The 19,804-nt window shown below is 38.7% G+C and overlaps 1 pseudogene; it reads right to left on the reverse strand.

Moving 5' to 3' along the window:
- Positions 1-14,446: 14,446 nt before the first annotated feature.
- LOC112913777 (DDB1- and CUL4-associated factor 13 pseudogene) lies at positions 14,447-15,756 on the reverse strand (annotated as a pseudogene).
- Between the last annotated feature and the right edge of the window lie 4,048 nt (positions 15,757-19,804).

Here is a 19,804-nt window from a genome sequence, read left to right on the forward strand (position 1 = left end):
GCTCTCCACTTGCTTAGCTGCCCCAAAGTTTGCATGCTTTGACTTAATAAGCGAACACTGCTTTTATCCATAGGCAGTAATTTTTTTTCTTTTTTTTCTTTTTTTTTACTTCTCCTCTACCTTTTGCTCCCTAAGGTCTGTTGCTAATGCTAATAGCTGTTTCCTCTGTGCTTCATGTCCAGGCTGCTGTCGTTCACAACTTCAGTGTCCAGTTCCTTCTCTCATTCTTCTGATGGTAGCGCATGGTCTAGATTGCTGGTGTCATAGTCTGTGGGTGACCCAAAGTTATTTTCCATCACTTTCTTCTCAGGGAACTTTATGTTCAAAATGATATCAGTTGACAATGCACCAATGTGAAAGCAGGAGACACTGGCTATTAAAGAAACAGAAGAGACAGTTCTGTTCTTGGGGAGTTTGTAAGTCACAAAAAGGGGTTGGGAAGACTTAGAAAGTAATTTTTAAATAGACACATTAATAAAGTACAGAGTATTATAATGAAGCCAAGCATAATCTATAATGCAAAGGAAGGATAATAAAAATAATAACTAGAATTATATAGTCTTTTCTAATTTACAAATACTTTTCTTGCCTTATCTGATTAGCTACAGCTCTTTCAAGTAAAGAACTAACTTTGTATGATCCCTATCCTGCTGATGAAGAGGGACTTCTAGTTTGTCATTACTGTGGCTACAGTGGGTCTCTGCACCTTTGTTCTTTCTTCCATGACATTCTCTCTTCAGCACCTGAAGAGGTGAGATTCATCTGGGAAGTAGGTGAGTTTGGAATAGGACTTTATGGAAAGTAAAATTAGGGGATCCCTGGGTAGCTCAGTGGTTCAGTGCCTGCCTTCAGCTCAGGGTGTGATCCTAGAGTCCCGGGATCGAATCTCACATCGGGCTCCCTGCATGGATCCTGCTTCTCCCTCTGTCTATGTCTCTGTCTTCGCTCTGTGTCTCTCGTGAATAAATAAATAAAATCTTAAAAAAAAATTTAAAAAAGAAAGTAAAATTATGTGCAATGACAGAAAAGAAGAGAATGTTCCAGGGGTGCTGATAATCTTAAACCAACCAAACAAAAATGGAAACTCTCCCCACAACGCAGCCTTTTTCTTTTCTTGCCTTTTTATTTTATTTTATTTATTTATTTTTTTTTGACTTATCTTGAACAATGAAAAACTGCCATTTGGTTGGGAGACAGTTTCTACACACTCATCCCTTGTTTCAATAACTGTATTTGTTAAATGTACAGCCCTGAACAAATCAGGCAATCAATCTGCACTCCTTATTCCATGCATAAGTTGGACATAATAACATTTCCATTGGTGGCAACTAGCTCAAAGGAGTTCAATCCTTCTTATAAACATAAATCTTCAGTACATCTCTTTGCAGCAAGAAGGCAGGTGTTAATGTCATGAAGCTGCACAAGGAGACTGTGATACATGAACTCCTTCTGAAGTGAAAAAGCAGCATAGATAAACTAAGAACCATCTCATAGGCATAAAGCCTATGGCTACATGATCTACATAATGAGGCACAGCATTCCCTTTAAGCTAAATTCCCTGTAGCACACCACCAAGAGCAACATAAATAAAGCAGAGTGGCAAGGGAGTGTCACTGAAGAAAAAGTGATAACCTTCCCAGAATCACAGGGCATCTATGTATGATGGGGAGGAAACTCCGTGTTTTTTTAACATCAGTGTTAAAGGTCAAATCAATCTTTTTCAGGGGGGAAATGGTAATTTTTCCTCCCACAGTTGAAACTCCACTTCCATCTTCATTGAATGAAGTTGACAACCTAAAATTCCATGCAAGCAAGAAGAGGGATTCAATACTGGCTTACCATATGCAACATCCATCACATTTCATCAGCATAGAGGTGTACAAAATATGCAAACCCAATGGACAAGATCTTCAAGAAAACATCTCCCTTCATTGTGCCACCTTCCCACTCAGCTCTCCCTGCTTGGCCCAACCCCAGTACACTACTTTTTGCCAGGGCATATTTAGGATCATATCCTCAACTGTTTATCAAACAGCTAATAAGTCTTCAGAATGTGCTCCCCTGGCGAAGGAGAGGTAAGACATAGTCCCCCCACTTCAAGATGGTGAGTATTTTAAACAATCTGAGTGGCACCAAACAACATAACCTTGCACGTGGTCAAGGGCTACACTGTGAGCATAAGACACTTGAAGGACTTTGTGGTACATTGCAAAGAACAAAGTTGGAAGGTCTTCGTTCTATTCTTCAATTTCTCCTACTAAATTATGGTTGTAACATTATCTTTTTGTGCCTTAATACATGTAACTATACCGTGTAAATAATAACAGCTGTCTTGCCTGCTGCAGAACACCATTGTGAAGAACACGTGAGTTCATGTACTTTGAAGTGAGTTACACTTTATAAATCTGAATGATGGAAGCAGTTAAGAATGCGAATTAAAGTGGAAAGTAGTCTGATTTTTTTTTTTTTAAGTAAAAAGTAGCTAGAAAGGGGTTAGGTGGCCATTGTGCTAGTTATGGGCAAGTCATAAGGAGGAAAAAAACCCTCTGATTAAGATGAGACGAAGAGAAAATTTGACATACAGGAAGAATGAAGCATAGATATCAGGAGATGACCCAAGTAGGGAGGGACAGAGTCATAGACAGAAGAGGAGGGAAAGAGAGACGGGGACAGAGAAAGAGAGGTAGGAGAAATTGAAGCCTAGGAGACAAGCATTATGCAGTATGGTGGTCTGTCGGAACACAAGCACCTGAAAGGTAGAGACCTTCTTTGAATCTGTCTCTAATACTGAAAAAAGTGTGTTATATATTGTATCCACAGCAGTTGCAAATTCACATTTGCTGAAATAAAATACTTGCCACATTAGGAGATCTTTTTGGCTCTTTTGCCAAAATCATCAGAGGGATACATTTCAATTTCTTACAAAATTACCCTGTCTGTCTTTCCCCTTTAAGCTCTATCCCCATTGAGAAAATGGAATTTAAAAAAAAGAGAGAGAGAAAATGGAATTCATTTTCTCAAGAAGCTATAAACGTACATATTATAAAAATTCAAATATGGATTCCAAAACAATAGATATTAGATATTATACGTAGTTAAAGTTGTTTAGAAAATATAGCACAGTAACCATGTATGAGACCACCAGAAGCTAACTGAATTTAGACCAAAAAAGAATGTAGTAAATTACTGAGACATTCATGTGTGTGTGTGTGTGTGTGTGTGTGTGTGTGTGTGTGTGTGTATCTTTTCATAATTCTCGATTTTCTTTTTAGGAAATAGATGTTACTGCCCTCTTACCTCAGGACTAATGGCAGTAGGGAGACTGCTACCGCCACCTCAATACCTGTTTCTGAGGAAGATGTGAAATGATGCAATGCCTTTGGGGAGCAAGGCAAGTTCTTGGTGAAGAAAAAGACAGAATAGAGACAGAAGACATGCTTCTAGACCCAGAGAGGAGAAGGGCCCTGAAAAAACCAGGAGTGATTGAACTACTCCTTGACAGAGCCAAGGGAAGATGGAAAATCTTGGAAGTGGACTGCTTGTATGTCACTCATCCAGAAGCTAAACCACATGAGTGCAGCTTTCAGGTGCAACAGAGATCCTCTGTCCAAGTGTGATGCAAAAACCACAGGGCCACTTCCCTTCAGGTACCATTCCAGGTTTAGAAAATTAAAAACAATATATGTGTTTCCCAAACCAGAGCTATCTCCAAAGTTACACTCTAAGTAAGACCCTTAGAATCATTTCATACCCTGAAGGGAAGAATCTGAATTAATGACAGAAAATAAATTTCTCATTGGCCTTAGGAAATAGATGGATTTGGTGTCAGATTTTATGTGATATTAGAAAAATAAAGACTTCCCATATAAATCTTTGACAACTGCTCATGTGACTCTTCAGAACCATTCCTGTAGGAAGGCTATTTTCCCTAACATACACATGGGAGGTGAATACCAACACTGGCCATATGTTACAGGCAAATTTCTAAAGAAAAGAATTGAAAACAAGTTCTTTTGCCTATCTCAAATATTTAAAGGGAGGAAGGAGGAGCCAGAGTGTTTTATACATCTGATCAAAACAAAGAGAGTCTTATAAATCGATAAAGATTCAGGAGTGGGGCTGGGACTCCTAAACCTGAGTTACACCCCATACTTAGATGCAGTCATATTTGGGCTAATCTGGCAGTCTGGTGGCCCTGCCTGATGAGTGTCTATTTGCATGAATACCAAAGACTTCTGAGTGGAGGCCCATCTTAAAGGAAGGAAAAAATAGACAAAATGCTTGAGCTAATAGTAAAGCATTGTTGTCAAAGGAGTAATTCTGAATATAACATTGTGCCTGTTATCTGGAGTTGTCTTCCAGCTAAATCCCAATGAACTTACGTCTTATTCGAAGGAGAAGAGAAATGAAAACTGTCAAAGCAGTTGTTGTTCATTTCTTCTAAGATATTAGGACACAGAAAAGCTCTGTTTAAGGAACCAGCATGGTTCCTTAATCTTACCCTCCTGCGAAAACAACTAAAAAAATTGTATAAAATATAAAAGTGTACAAAAAAAAACTATATTCAGACATTATACAATAGACTAGGCTTTAACACTTGAGAAAAGGTAAACAAATGATGGGTGCCGTATGACAGCCAAGCCAAGTACAGAAAACAGAAATCCAAGGAGATCACAGTGATTTTGCAGAGTTGAAGTGATCAGAGTTGAGGGGACTGAGGTGGTTGGACTTTGCAGGAGAGAGAACCAGAGAGGAGGGTGCTAGCCAGAAACTGCACAGGGATTCCTTGAGGCATTGGTTGAATATAAGCTAAACCTGCATAGATAGGTCTTCATTAGACTAGGCAAAGAATAACCACCAGAAAAAGAACAGCTAGTAAAGAGCTGTAATCTAAACAATTGCCAAAGATCACACAGGCTTTGGACGCATTTGATTTCCAAGCAAGCAGGGCAAAGAGTTGTCGTTGGAGCATTCCGTAGAGATCCTAACATGCACATAGGAGGTGTGAAAGCACAATGTCCTGCTTTCATAGCAGAGGCAGATCAACCTTAGAGTGAAGGACACTCTGTCTAGGTCGAGGCTAAAAAACAAGATGTAAGCTTAGAGCAAGCTTTAAAATGAACACGTTGATTTGCAAGTCATTTTAACTGCCTGCTTAAACAAATATCAACACTCTTTAAAAGAAGCCAACAGAATCCAGAAACTCTGCAATTTGATTTCCATATTATGTAGTAGCCATTCAAAAATTACTAGGATGAAAGCAGCAAGAAAATATACCCATAATCAGAGGGAAATCAGTCAGTGGAGACAGAGTCAGAAAAAATCAGAAGTGTTGGAATTTGTAGCCAACAACTTTAAAAGAGCTATTATAAATATGTTCAAGGCTTTGAAAGGAAACATGAGTGTAATGAGGAGAAAAATAGAAGGTATGTGAAAAACAATAATTTCCCAAAGCTAACACAACACCATAGCTGAAATTAAAAATTCACTGAAATTAGACAAGACAGACGAAACACTAACAGTGAACTTGAAGACATAGCCGTCGAAACTATCCAAACTGAATCACAAAGATAAAAGAGACTGAAGCTAAAAAGAGAAGAAAAAAATCTCCTCAAAATCTGTGATATGTCTTTAAGGCTGGGTTTAAAAGAGTACTTATAGCTTTAAATGTTCATATAATAAAAGAAGGCAAGCTTAAAGTAGAAGCAAGAAGAAAATAGGCTTCCATCCCTCTTCAGCCCAGGAATTGGAACAGTTTCAGCTTATCAAGGACTCCAGAGCCTTTCCCATATTGCCCTGACATACTGGAAGGTTCTAGGACCTGCAGGTCAGTGCCCAGAGAGGGTAGAAATTCCTGGAGTGGGGCAGCTGAATTGTTCCCTACTGGAGGCAGCGCTGACAAATTCTTCCCCAGCCTTATAGGTAACAGAGGGCTCAGCAGCAGATGGCTACGGACTGATAGGGAGGAAAGACAGAAACCTCACAGTAGCTGGTAGGATTTATTCACAAGGAAATGTGAGAGAAAAAACATCCTGGGTGTCTACCAGAAATAAATGGAGGTGAGGTGGGTGGGATTAGAAGTGAGGAATATCTTGTAGGAAGTTAAAGGTCAGTAAAATGTATCTGATGACAAATTCTCCCTAAGTGAGTAAAATACAGCCATGGGTACAGAGAAGGTCCACAACGTGACCTTTTTAAAATCTAATTTAGTACGGCAGTATATTAGTTATCTATTGCTACTCTCAAGCCCAGTAGCTTGAAACAACTACATTTATTTTCTCAGTTTCTGTAGGTCAGGACTCTAGGCACAGTTCAGCTAGGTCTTTCCCTTCAGGGCCTCCAATGGGCTGCAGTCCAGGTACAGGCTGTGTCTACTGAATGCAAGTCTCAACTGGAGAAGACTCCACCCCAAGATCACTCTTATGATTACCGGCAGGACACCATTCAGTTTTGGACTGACAGCCTCAGTTCCTTGAAGGCTTTTGGCTAGAGGCTGCCCTCAATCGCTTATCAGGTGGGCCTCTCCTCATTACACTCAGGTTTCCTTTTTGTACTTCATCAAAGTACAAATGGAGAAGTCAAAGGGCAGAGAGTCCATCAAGATGGAAGTCGCAGTCTTTCGTAATTTAATTCCGTGGAAGTGACATCCTATCACTTTTGACAGATTTTATCCAGTAGATACAAATCACCAGGTCCAGCCTACATCGAAGGGGAGGCATGAGTATCAGGAGCTGGGAGATCTCTGGGTGCCTGCTACAGACAGGGAAACAAGGGCAGGGCAGGCATTTACCCATGCTGCTGTGGCAGGATGTACCTCCTAGAGAGAGATGGCCTAAATAAAATTTAACATTTCAAGTGGACCAAGCCCCTCAGGTTCTCAGACAACCACCTTTCTCACCAGTTTGGCGTCATCCCAGTGACACAGTGGCTTAGAGAAGAGTGTAAGGAAATAGCTAGTGAGGGAAAGAGGGAAAGGTGATGTTAAAGCATATAAGAAGCTTTACTTTTAGAATGATATTTCCTTTACAATAACAATTTAGTAGACAAAATTTTTACTGATATTTTAAGATAAGATGCTCTGTGTATGTGTGTGGGTAGATTTTTCTAGTCCCCAGGCTATCAGTTATTTACTGAAGAGAGAAGTCCAGGGAGTGTGATTCATGGCAGTGTTAGTGAAATTTCAGCCACTCAAATAAATAAATAAATACATACATACATACATACATTTCAGCCAGTAAATTCCTCTTTTGTGACTTTTTCTAGAATTGTATGAATACATATTTTTAAGTGTAATGTGCATTTTTAGAATGACAATATCTTAAGAATGCTTTTGTACTCACTGCTATAGCCTCAAATTCTAACTACTTGGTCATAAATATTTTCTTATGTATATTAAAATTAACTAAACCTATTAAATATTTTTAATGTTTTTCTGTCACTTCATCTCCAATGAAGGCAGCCTGAATTTTGAAAACTGTATATCATAGAAGGAACATGTGCTTTGGGTTAGAATAGTCACTTTGCCATTTTCTGTCTATTAAAATATAGGAAAGTAAGTAATACTTAGGTTATTTGAACCTCAGGCTTCTTTTCTATGAAACTAGAATAATGATATTCACTTTATAGTACTGTTTAGTTTTAATGAGATGATAGTTGTAAAAAGGATCATACTTGGTTGTCCAATAATAACTGCAAAAATAATAATATTGGCAATACCTAATACTTATTGCACAATTACTATATACTAGGTACTCTACTAAAGCACTGTGAATATTTCAATAAAATTTAATGTTTTTTCAAAAGTTAATGATACCAAGTAATTCAATACCTGTCTGGTATTGATTATCACCTGCAACAACTCCCAAGTTTCTAAAGGAATGAAAAATGTTTGAGGGTGTGTTGATAAATTAGAACATTTATAGTGAGTCCAACATTGTAGCTGGGAAAAAGTAATATGGTAAAATGGGATTAAGTCTACATTGTAGATAAAAGTTATGACATTTAAATGTCTTCCTTTGTAATATGCTGTATTAAATGGATTATATCCAATTAGTCCTCATAGCTTACAAACTGGAGCATGAAGCCCTTGCAGCTGATTATGCCTCATTTAAAAGGCAAACTTGCTCACATATGTGGGGCTTCCTACAACTTTTAGGCACAAGAACACAAGGTATGGGAAAGGTGTGCCCCATGGGCAGTAATTTTCTTTAGAAACTAGAGAGAATTAGGTATATAGGACATGTTCTTTATGTGTCTTGATCTCATTATCCCAAATTTCCAAAACTCATGTCAAAAGTGTTTGCAAATAATTCCTTATAGTTTTGAGTCCTATCTTCCAGTGAACTACGATCTTGTTCAGGTCTCACTTTCTCTAGCTGGTTTTTTCTTTTTACTGAAACCTTCTCACTTAAGGCATTTGCATGGAGCAGACTTTCTAAAGTGTTGATGTGACAGGTGTTCACTTCGGTCTACTGCCTAGCTGTCTAGGAATTCTGTGCTTCACTATTTTCTGGGGATTTTTCCTATAGCCTCCCACAGAGGACACCTTCATTCACTTTATTATGGACAGAAGCCTATCCAGCTCAGATCCTGCTATCGCATGCCCAAAGAATTCACTAGGGGACAGTGACAAGCAACAGACTTGGACTTCCACCAAAAGAACACAATGAGCTGGAAGAAACTTTATTTCCTTTCTTTCTATCATCTCTACCACTCTCCCTGAGAGGAAAGGAACAGCACGCAGAAATTATTTTATCCATTTCCTTTAGAAGGCAGATGCATCTGTAGTCATTTTGGGTGTTATATAATAACTTGCCTTCTCTGTTACAGTGGGACAATCCCAGGTAGAAACAAGGAGGGTTAAGTACTGCTGGTCTCATTTTGACAGTTTCCTCTTCTAAGGAAAAAAGTTCCTAACTCCTACCCTCCAACATGCCTCAGAAGGGTTATGTGTATATTTATGAATGAATTAGACCTATGAAATAATCAAATCCAATGTCCCCATTTCATAGGCAAGCAAACCGATGGCCAGCAGTTCCTAAATTTAAAGAGCTCTCCAAGGATATGAACAGACAACTCAACTGGCATATCACGACGCTCCATATTCTCAGTGTATCATTTAAGTATTTAAGATGAAAGGAAAAAAGTAACCCCTTGAAAGGATCCTGTCAAAGAAATTCATTTGTACTCTGAGACCAACAACTGTCCCCCAAGAATTTTAAGTGGTGAAGATGCTAGTAGAATTTGTTACAGTCTAGCCAAAACTGCATCTTATTCCCCCTTGGTGCAACTACTTCCTTTCATCCATGTTCATCAAAATTCACACACCACCTAAGATTTCAACACAGAGAAGGAAAGAGGAGGCTATAGACTTCTAGAATCTTGAGCAATACTTCTTTTCCTTGACAACAGAAAGCCAAATTTTCAGCTGAAAAGCCATGAATATCAGATTGAGAACTGTAACAAAATCCTCCCTTTCTCTAAAAATATTGAGGATTGAACGGTGACCCCATCAGGGCTGGGGTGGATGTGATAAAATGCAAATGTGCAGCTTCCAGTGGGAGAGAGCATGAGGCAGTACAAGTCAGAAGTGTGGACTGAATGAGGATATTCTTTAATACTAATATATCTGGGGGAGGACTGCTTCCAGATGGGAGGGGCAGCCGGTAGAGAGAGATTTGTGGGGGCTGGGGGTGAAAACTGAGCAAGCATATGGAGACATGAGGGAGAGAATAAGGCTCTAAAGAAGGAGAAAATGTGGAAGCAGGACTCAGATTGCAGAGATCTCAATAATGATGCTTTGGGCTTGTAAAGAGGAAGACAAGGGGCACCTGGATACCTCAGTGGTTGAGCGGCTGCCTTTGCCTCAGGTCATGATCCTGGGGTCCTGGGATCGAGTCTCACTCAGGCTTGCCACAGGAAGCCTGTTTCCCCCTCTGCCTATGTCTCTACCTCTCTCTGTGTGTCTCTCATGAATAAATATATAAAATCTTTTTTAAAAAAAGCAAAAAAAATAGGGAGACAAACTTAGGAAATAACCTTGTATAAAGGTGGGATGCTGAGGGCTTCTGGGAGAGTGGTTTCCATTAGATGGTCAGAGAGGAAAGAACCTACCAGTGCATCAAAGAGAGATAAGACTTCCCCAGGTTTGAGAATAAAGTAAGGAAGTCAAGAAATGGAAATGAGTAGAGCAGCAGCTCTTTTAGATTTTCAGGAAAGTCATTGAAGCATCCAGTAACATCCGAATTTTCTTCTACTCAACATACTTTCAGAGATAAATAAATAAATTCAGCAAAATGTTAACAAAAAGGGGATCTAGGTAAAGGGTATATTTTGGTGTCCCTTTGGTGTTTGACTATTCTTATTCTTGCATAGAGGACCCTGATGGACATTGAGTCACTATTCAGTTTTTCTCAATACCATGACCTCATCTACAAATGTTAGCTTTCTTCCTATAGTGTCTCAAGTCAACATGCAAGCAAGGGGTGACGAGACAGAGGAATTTCTCACTTAAGGAAAGCTGCTCCATTAAAACCCAGTTCAGTCAGCTTACTAGCAATAAATCATCAAATTTAATAAAATATAAGCCCCTTTCTTCAAGTACCATTTCATTTCCTCAGATCCTGTCTGTATGCCGAACCTACAGCAATTCTCACTAAGTGATGCCAAGCCTTGAACCAGCGACTGTATGAGCTCTGATTCTTCTTCATCAGGTTTTCTTCTGTCCTTAATTTCAGCTTTGCTATATGATACCCTTTATCACCTGATTTGAGTCTATTACTGTTTCAGTGCATAAAATTGAATGTAGAGCGTGTCCATATATTCCTAATACTGTATTTCCTTACAACACATTCTTCTTTTGGGATGTGTTAGTGGTTTTCAACACCTACACAGTTATGAATACCTAGGTGAGGTCCCATTTAGACGCAGGCTCCTTTTCCAGATGAGACCGTTTCATATATTATGATTAGGAGAGCTGTAGACCCTTAATCAAATCCACTTCATAGACAGTTTAGGCTTTGAGGTTGCCTCAAAGTGTGGCAAAACCTTTTGTGTACACTGACATGGTTGGCCAGGTGCTGTCTGGCAAAGGACACAACAGAAGTGGCAGGAAAAGGCCATGAGTCTCAGTCACACCGTCTCTAGAGTAGGAATGCTACGTCCCTTTGGAGTTGACCGCTTTGGCGGAACACAACTGGAAGCCTTCTGTTGGGGGACTTCCCAGAGGTTCCCAATTCAGTACATATGCCTGGTACAGCCCTTGTACCACAGGGGAGTGATGCAACACGGGTACCACCACTTCCTCGCCACCACATCAGACTCCGGCTCCTCTTTGATTGCAAACTTCTAGGCAACCAGAAGTCTCCAACAAAGTACAACTTCCACCTCAGAACCAACATCTTTCATTACACTGCAGGGTGAACAAGCCCTTTCAGCTGCTTCCTTGTTGTCTGCCTTAGATTTTAACCTTCCTTTCATCGTGTATGTTTCTCTCACTCTAAAGTAGAAGCAAGTCGATGGAGAACACTGGGTCTTTATGGCTCTTAAAGAGGGTCTGCAGAGAGACCCTGGGATGCTAGCCTCTGACAGTTTTATTTCAGACCATGTAACCAGAGGCAAGTAGGAAGGGATGCTATTGTTAGTATTTCAAAACAACATCCAGTATCACCTTCTGTTTTGACCTGTTCAACCTTTTCTTTCAAGAAATTATCCTTTGATTCTCAAACTCCCTTGCCCTTGTCTGAGAACAAAGAAGTCCTCCCCCCATTTTCAGTGCACAAATTGCTTTAGTCATTTTCAGGTTATGAAGTATGGGGGAAATTTTCATACAGAGAAAATACTTATGATTTCTTTTATGGATAATTCAAATATAGTTGAACCTTAGAACTTTAAGATGAAGAATGAAATTGTTATGAGTTTGGGGGAAAAAAAACTGAGCAATCAAAAAACCAGTCTTCATGTATGCACAATAAAATTGAGCTTTAAATTGTGTAATCATACCTCTGCATAACATGGCACGGATATTATTGTTTGTTTTGATATTGTACTCTATTTTAAAATGTACATAGCTATGCAAATAAAGTTAGGTAACTCAATCAAGGCACAACTTTCCTTTTTTCCCCTTAACATCTTAGTTTCTTAACTCTAAAACACAGAGAAATTAAATGCCAAAAAACAGTCAAAAGGAAATAATTGAAGTGTCAATGTTTCCCCTTAAAAAAATTAAAGATATTTAAGATTTTCATTAGGACATAGTTAATTAACATTACAAGTAGGATGATAACATCATTAAAAGAAAACATTTCCAAATTGTGTGTCTCTGTCTAATTCTCCATCATCTTCCAACACTCCCCTCATCCCCATACCTCTGGTCATAGTACAATTACTCTGCTGGCCCAGAATGCCCTTTATCTCTCATGTCTACCTGGCTAACTCGTGCTCTTCCTAGAAAACTCAGATCTGCTGTCATCTTTTCTCCATTACCCTTACTGGCTCAAAATAAGTGTTCTCTCAGGAAAAATATATATATATATATATTTCTATATTTTTATCTTGAAATAATTTTACTATATTTTGTCTGATGCCTCATTTTGGTTAGGAACTCCTGAAATTAGGCATTTTATCTTACCTCTTTATCTCTAGTACCTGCTTTAATGCCAGCACATAGAAAATCTTCAATATATACTTGTTTGTTTGGATTTAGTTGGATATTCTCCCACTAATTAGTGATCTGATAGATCTGGTAACCTGTTTGTGAACAAATACATTGTTCACCTGAAATAATAAAATCCCACTACAACTGTTTCTTTTTCAAAAGACTTTTAAGAGGAAGAAAGGATAGTGAACACTTCAGATACATTTCCTCAGCCAGGTCTTTTTAAAACCTTTCAAAATATAACTAGAAGTTATTGGCTGAATCATATGAAATTGTCATAGGTCTGAAAGAGCCAAATATTCATAATGTTCTATTATTTAACCTAATATAGACTTACTCTCCCCAGAGCCTTGATTATCATCATGATTATAACCTGGTAAAGATGGCATTATGCTTCAACACTAGGCCCTTTTTTGCCCCCCATCCTATTTTCTGAGAGCAGGTTGCAATGCTGTGTGTAACTAAAGCACAGGTGCTCCTCACTGTTGTGCTTCTTTGGGGAATGACGCCTCAGAGGAGTGGGGTTGGGATAAGTCAGAGCTGCCATCAAAGGGCAAATGTTGCCCAATTCTGGTCTTGTATGCTTATAGACATTGTTGAGTTCTTCAATCAGCAAGATTACTCATCAAATACGTTCTTAGGTCTCCAGAGTAAGCTTCAAAATAAGAACAGGTGGCATCTTATATTTCACTGGAGGAGATACCCCCACATGTTTCTGTGCCCACCTCAAAGCAGATTCCTCATCAGCTTTCCCGATGTCCCATCCCCAGGCGCATCTTGCTCATGGTGCATCTGGAGAAATAGACACTATCTGGCTTCCATTTGCCTCCCACATCACTTCTGGCCTTTCTTCTTCAGTCTGTCTTACCTGTTTTAACTCTACTACTTCCAGAAAAATGAATTAGTCCTTCCTGCTTCATGAAACTAACTACAGATACATGAATACGGATTTAATGGTAATAGAATTAGAGGGACACAAATTTACAACTAATTAGAACCATAAACAAAAACCTCTCTTTTTTATGAGTAAAAGGATGTTTTACTATATTGACTTGGCCATAAATTATAATTATTATTTATAAAAGTTATATAAACACAGGCTGATCATCTTTAAAAGCTCGAAAAGCCAAATAAAAATAGGACACAGAAAATTAATTGAATTGAAAAAAGTTCTGACATAATTGTTCCACATGTTATGTGTAATCATAGAAAGAATCATTGTAATAATTACCAAAGTAATATCAAAGGTAACAAAAGAGACATCTGGTCTTAAATGTAAATTCAAATGTATAGTATATCTACAATAATAGATCAAAGTATATCTGCAATTTCTAACAGTAAAAAGTATGTTAGTTTGCAAATACTGTATCATTCAATGAAAAAAAGAAAGAAGATCAAGGATAAAATGTCGGAGAGTTTTATCAACCAGGCCACCTTTCAAGGTAGTTTCTCAGGGTAGTGCTCTACATATGGAACTGAACTGTTTGTTATTATTCTAAACCCAGCACTTTTACTTGCAGAGTTTGCAAATCAAAATGTGACAAAAGGGGCACCTGGGTGGCTCAGCCAATTAAGCTTGCAACTCTTGATTTCAGCTCAGGTCATGATCTTGGGGTGGTGGGATCAAGCCCTGCATTGTGGCTCTCTACTCAATGTGGAGTCTGCTCAACTTTCTCCCAATATTCCCTCTGCTCCCTCTGCACTCTCTCTCTCTTTCTCTCTCTTAAATAAATAAACATTTTTTAAATGTAACAAATAATTATATATCAGGATTGGTAGGAATACCAAGTATTACTTCATAACTGCCTGTTTCTTTTTCTCTGACACCATCAACACAGTTCCAGGGTTGCTATGTTTGAGACAATTCAATTCCTTTCATTGATGAGCTTCTTTCCTAAATCTGGCTGTAGGCGTATTTTGGTAGATGTCGGTGATGGGCAACGTGTTTTATATGAGGATGATGTTGAAATTTCTTCTTCAAACTCCAGTTATAATCTTGGGCTGTTTTTTTTTTTTTTCTCATGATTGTAAGCACACCAAATTTTTCAGAAGCATTAGCTTTCCATAGACAAATGTTCATTTCATCAGACCCACACATAATACATTTGCTGTCAGAAAACCATTTTACGCAGTTAACATGTTATATTCTCTCTGCGTGATAGACTTCCCTGCTTTTACTTTTGTCCACAGAAAAGATTCAAATAGATTTATCAAAACTAGCAGACACAAACTCTTTCCCAGTGGGAAAGTAATCCACATCAAGCACCACAGATGCATGATCCATATGTACCATTAGGGGAATGTCTAGTACACGCATATCAAAACTACGTACATTCTAATCTTCATTTGCTGCAGTAAAAATGAAAGCTTTCATAGGGTTCCAATAAATTGCATTTGTTCTCATATCTAAGATGATCTTTTTTATAGGACTAGTGTGCCTCATATCATATAGTACTATATTCCTGTCAGAAGCACAGCTTTCCAAGAAAATGTCTCAATTGTGTTAAATTTAACATTATTTATACTGTTGAATCGCCAGGTTATTGAATATATAGGACTTGTTCTTTGTTCATCCCAGATGTCTACTTGCTGTCCACATGAGGCAAAAATAGTTTCCCTCCAGTGATGATCAATTTCTTGCAAACATTGTCTTTCCTAATATTGTATGCAATGGTTCCTCCTCTTCTCCATAGCCTGGTCCGTCCATTTTTCCACTGCTTCCCAGTTTTGGCATCACTGACAGTAGAAAAAGAAGTCCCACAAAAGGGAGTACATATTATTTGTACAAAATCCTCATATCTTGTACAGATACATTTTGTTTAGTCAAGTTCCAAATTCTAACCTCTTCATTGCCTGCCCCACAAAGGGCAGCAGCCCCACTCTTTGGATGCTTTGCCAAGCATCTTGGTGACCATCCAGGGAAGCAAGGAATGGTTTTGCAAATATATGTTCCAGTTTGGTGCATTTAAAGCTCTTAAGTATTCTTGTGGGACCTCAAAAGGATGCAAAGTCAGATCATAGTTTCTTAGAACTGTTTATAAGTTCAGCTTGATTTCACAGACATAGTTGTCTGAGTTCTGGTTTAGCATCTTTGCTTTCATTTTGGCTGCTAGTTGTCCACGATTCAAGTTTGGGTTACTACTGCCTCCTTAAACAAAAGCCTCTTTAAAACACTTAAGTTATACTACTAACTCTCTACAAGCAGCAGTGTGACTCATGTTCTCTTAGCACCCTTTCTTTATCCATAATGAGAGGAAAAGCAAATAAGGTTGCCCTTCCTACCATCCAGGATTATAGTATCAAATGAGATCATATATATGAATATGTTTTATGACTGCTTTAGCACCATGCAAATATAAAATATTAGTATTATGTGCATTATTATGGAAATCTCTTCCACCCAACATTTTTATCAACAACTTGAACAAAGACATAAAAGCATGATTATAAGCTTTGCAGATGATAGACATATGGGAGGAATAGCTAATAAAAAGAAAGGAAGATAGAATCAAAGTTCAAAGAAATCATGACAGATTGGAATGATGACTAAAACTACTAAAATGATATTTAATAGGAACAGATGTAAAATATACTTCAGTTAAAAAAAAAATCATGTCAGGGGAGACCTGTGATGACATCAGTTTACATGAACCACAGTTATATGGCTGGGAATTGAGGTTAATTTTAGGTTTCTCTAATAGGAATACTGCATCCAGAATAAAGGAGGTAATATGCTACATGTGTCAGACCATTGCTTACATGTGGAATATTTAAATATTGAAATATGAGGAACTGAGCATCTGGGGAAACCAACCAGAATTTTGAAAGGTTTTAAAACCATTTCATATTAGGAAGCAACTGACAGAGCTGGGATTGTTTTCCTTGGAAAGAGATAAATAAGAGTCTCTACAAATATTCCAAGGACTAACACACAGTAAGGGTGTAAAAATGCCTAATACACAGAGTAATTGGGAGATCCAAAAGAGATAACAAGACATATACTAGACTCTCAGTAGTGAGAGTCAAATCTAAATTCATTTTGCATTGCTCTAGTGGGAAGAGTATGGCTCTATGACTGGGGGAGTTGGTCGAATTAAACCAAAAGCAATGAGTTTCCCATGGCTGGAAATACTCAAAGAAACTTTTATTGCTACCTAGAGAATTGACAGAATGTGCTAGAAGCTTTGTGTATATTAGTATTGTCGTATTGGAGAATGTGCATTCATCTAATCATACACCTGCCTTCCATCCACGCACAACTCATAGCTAAGAAAAGATAATATACAAAATTCCATTACATTTTCAGAGAGGAAAAATGAAAGAGAAGTCCTGTTGCCTCTTACACTGGAAAATTTTAGATCCAGAGAGATTATGTAAACTAAATATTCATGCTATAGCTCTGGTTTTCAAATGTTAGTATGTATCAGAATCATTCATAGGGTTTGCCGAAACACAGAAAAGCCTGACACTCACCCTCAGAGTTTTCTTCTTTTTTTAAAATATTTTATTTATTGATTGATTCATGAGAGACACGGAGAGAGGCAGAGATATAGGCAGAGGGAGTAGCAGGCTCCCTGTGGGGAGCCTGATGCAGGACTGGATCCCAGGACCCTGGAATCATGACCTGAGCCAAAGGCAGATGCACAGCCACTGAGCCACCCAGGTGCCCCACCCTCACAGTTTCCAAATGACTAGATCTGGGGTCAAGCCCCCCAAATCTGCATGTCTAATAAGCTCCCAGAGGATACTAATAAAGAACCACTGCAAAAAATAGAAATGCCCTGTTCATAGCCCTGGCCACACAAGACAAATTTGCCATGTTTTTAAATGTATTACAACCTCCCACCATCTTCAGCTGATAATTAGGGGTCAGAACCTGATTAATCCGAAGGCTATTCAGCGACCTATAATGTGCCTTGGCATGAAAAGACAAGCAGAAGAAATCAAGTTTCACCTCTCAAAATTTTGAACCACTGCATGTTTAAAAGACCAGCAATTCATATAAGAAAAAGAAATTGAAAAACCAACAAGTATAAAGGAAGGAGTGAAAAGGAAAATGGATAGTCAGAGGAGGAGAGAGAATATAGCAAAAACCAGGAAGCAGCTGATTTTGGTTAATGGCGAAACACTAGATTAAAGACCCTTAAACTACTTTTGAAGATTTCTGGAGCCCCAGAATCTGGTTCCCTTACCCATTAAGGTGGCTCTAATGAATGTGTTCTTTCTGCTTTCTAATTATTTGACTTTTCTATATTCTTGTTCCCATACCTGCTTACAATACACCTCACATTTACTAATTTTGAAAAATCCAGTATTTGGAAGAACATTATCTTCTTGCTATCAAAGTTGCTGTTCAGAAATCCACTGCCACAATGATTCCCTCTCTTTTGCTTGAGACTTAATATTTTACCTCTGTGGAAGTTTTGAGGGTCTTCTCTTTTCCCAGGGCTCTAATAATTTCATGACAATGTGTCCTAGTATGGGCCTTTTAGTTTGAGTGACTCTGGAAAATTGCTTCTTCTCTCATGATGTTTTGCTTGTTGTCATCTCTCTTTAAAACCAAATTGAAAGAGGGGCACCTGGGTGGCTCAGGTCATGATTCCAGGGTCCTGGGATCAAGTCCTGCATCAGGCTCTAATTGGAGAGCCTGCTTCTCTCTCTGCCTTTCTCTGTGTCTCTCATGAATAAATAAATAAAATCTTAAAAAAAAAAATTGAAAGAGAAAGTAAGACTTTCCAAAAAGAAACTCAAACAGTTTTAGAAGTCGAACAAGAAAGCAAAATCTGTTTTCTATTTTTTTTTTTTTATTCCTCTTACAACTCCTCCCTTCCCAAAAGAAGAAGAAAGAAAGAGTCTGAGGAGTGTTTTGGTTTCTCTCTGTTGTAACTCGGCCGGATTCCTCTGGTAAATTCTCAGGAGGGAAGCCATAGAATCCAGAGCAGCAAACAGAGTGAGAAAATGAGTTGTGAATGGATGAACGGACAGTGATGAGAACAAGGGAACAAAACAAAGCCATGCCACAGCTGACCATGCTGGACCGGGGGATGCAGCGTTGCACACTCTACAAACACCGTTAATGGTGGCGGGAAGGAAATGGTATTTTAAACCCATCTGTAATCCCCCTCTATTTTCTCTCACTCTGGAAAAGCAGTGCTTACAATGGCCTTCTCTGTGCTTCCCACGTGGGATTTAGCCACTGTTGTAACCTTTGTGTTGTTCATTGTGAGGCTAGAAAAGTATAATTCCACTATGTGTAAGCCCCTTTGTAAGGGGAAATACAACTGTCAGCTCAGGTGGCTTTAAGCTGCCAGAGCTTGGGGAATAAAACCAACTCATCTCTCTTCAAAGTCCCCACGTGAGGAGAGAAGCTGACAGATACTAGTTCTGTCTTCCTGTAATAGACTCTTTCCATGGAATGTAATGGTCTTATTGGAGTCACGTTGGAATCAACCATGGAGGCTTAAGAACCACTGCCCTCTCCCTTCCCTCCAGAGATTCTGAATTATTTGGCCCAGGGTTTTGGTGTGGACATGAGGATTTGCAAATGCCCCCAGATGATTCTAATGTGCAGCCAAAGTAGAGAACTATTGCTATTTTTCTTTCTTATTTTCTCTCTCTGTCGTGTGCCTAGAATAATGTTACTCTTTCCTAAACATCTAAATTTTGATTCAGGCTTTTGCTCTCACTCATTTAGGAAATTGTGAGGGAAACTGACTCTGCCCCGCTTCAAGGCTGAGCACTCTTAGCTTGTTTTATTAGCCCACTTCATTCCTCCATCCACAAGCACTGGCCCAGAGATGACCAAGTAATATAGACAACCTAGTCAGGATGGATCTTGGGACACTCTCTTAGAAGTCTTTGAATAAGAACAGTTTCGTTCTTCCTCAGGACACGGTGGCATGTGGATGTGAAGCCACTACAGGCATTTTTTTTCCCATAAGAGAAGCAGCAGAAAGACATAATCATTATTTAAAAGGGGATACAGCCAGGAAATTGCAAAGAAACAGGCAGAGTCACCAGCCGATGGTCATCCTCAAGCTGATCCTACTTCTGGGACTGAAGTTAGCAGAATCAGTAAGGGTCTTTGTATTTAATTCAATGGAGTCAAGATGTTCCTAAAGTATTAGAACACATTTATCCCCACAGGCT

This window comes from Vulpes vulpes, chromosome 1 (genome assembly GCF_048418805.1).
Source record: "Vulpes vulpes isolate BD-2025 chromosome 1, VulVul3, whole genome shotgun sequence".
NCBI lineage: Eukaryota > Metazoa > Chordata > Mammalia > Carnivora > Canidae > Vulpes > Vulpes vulpes.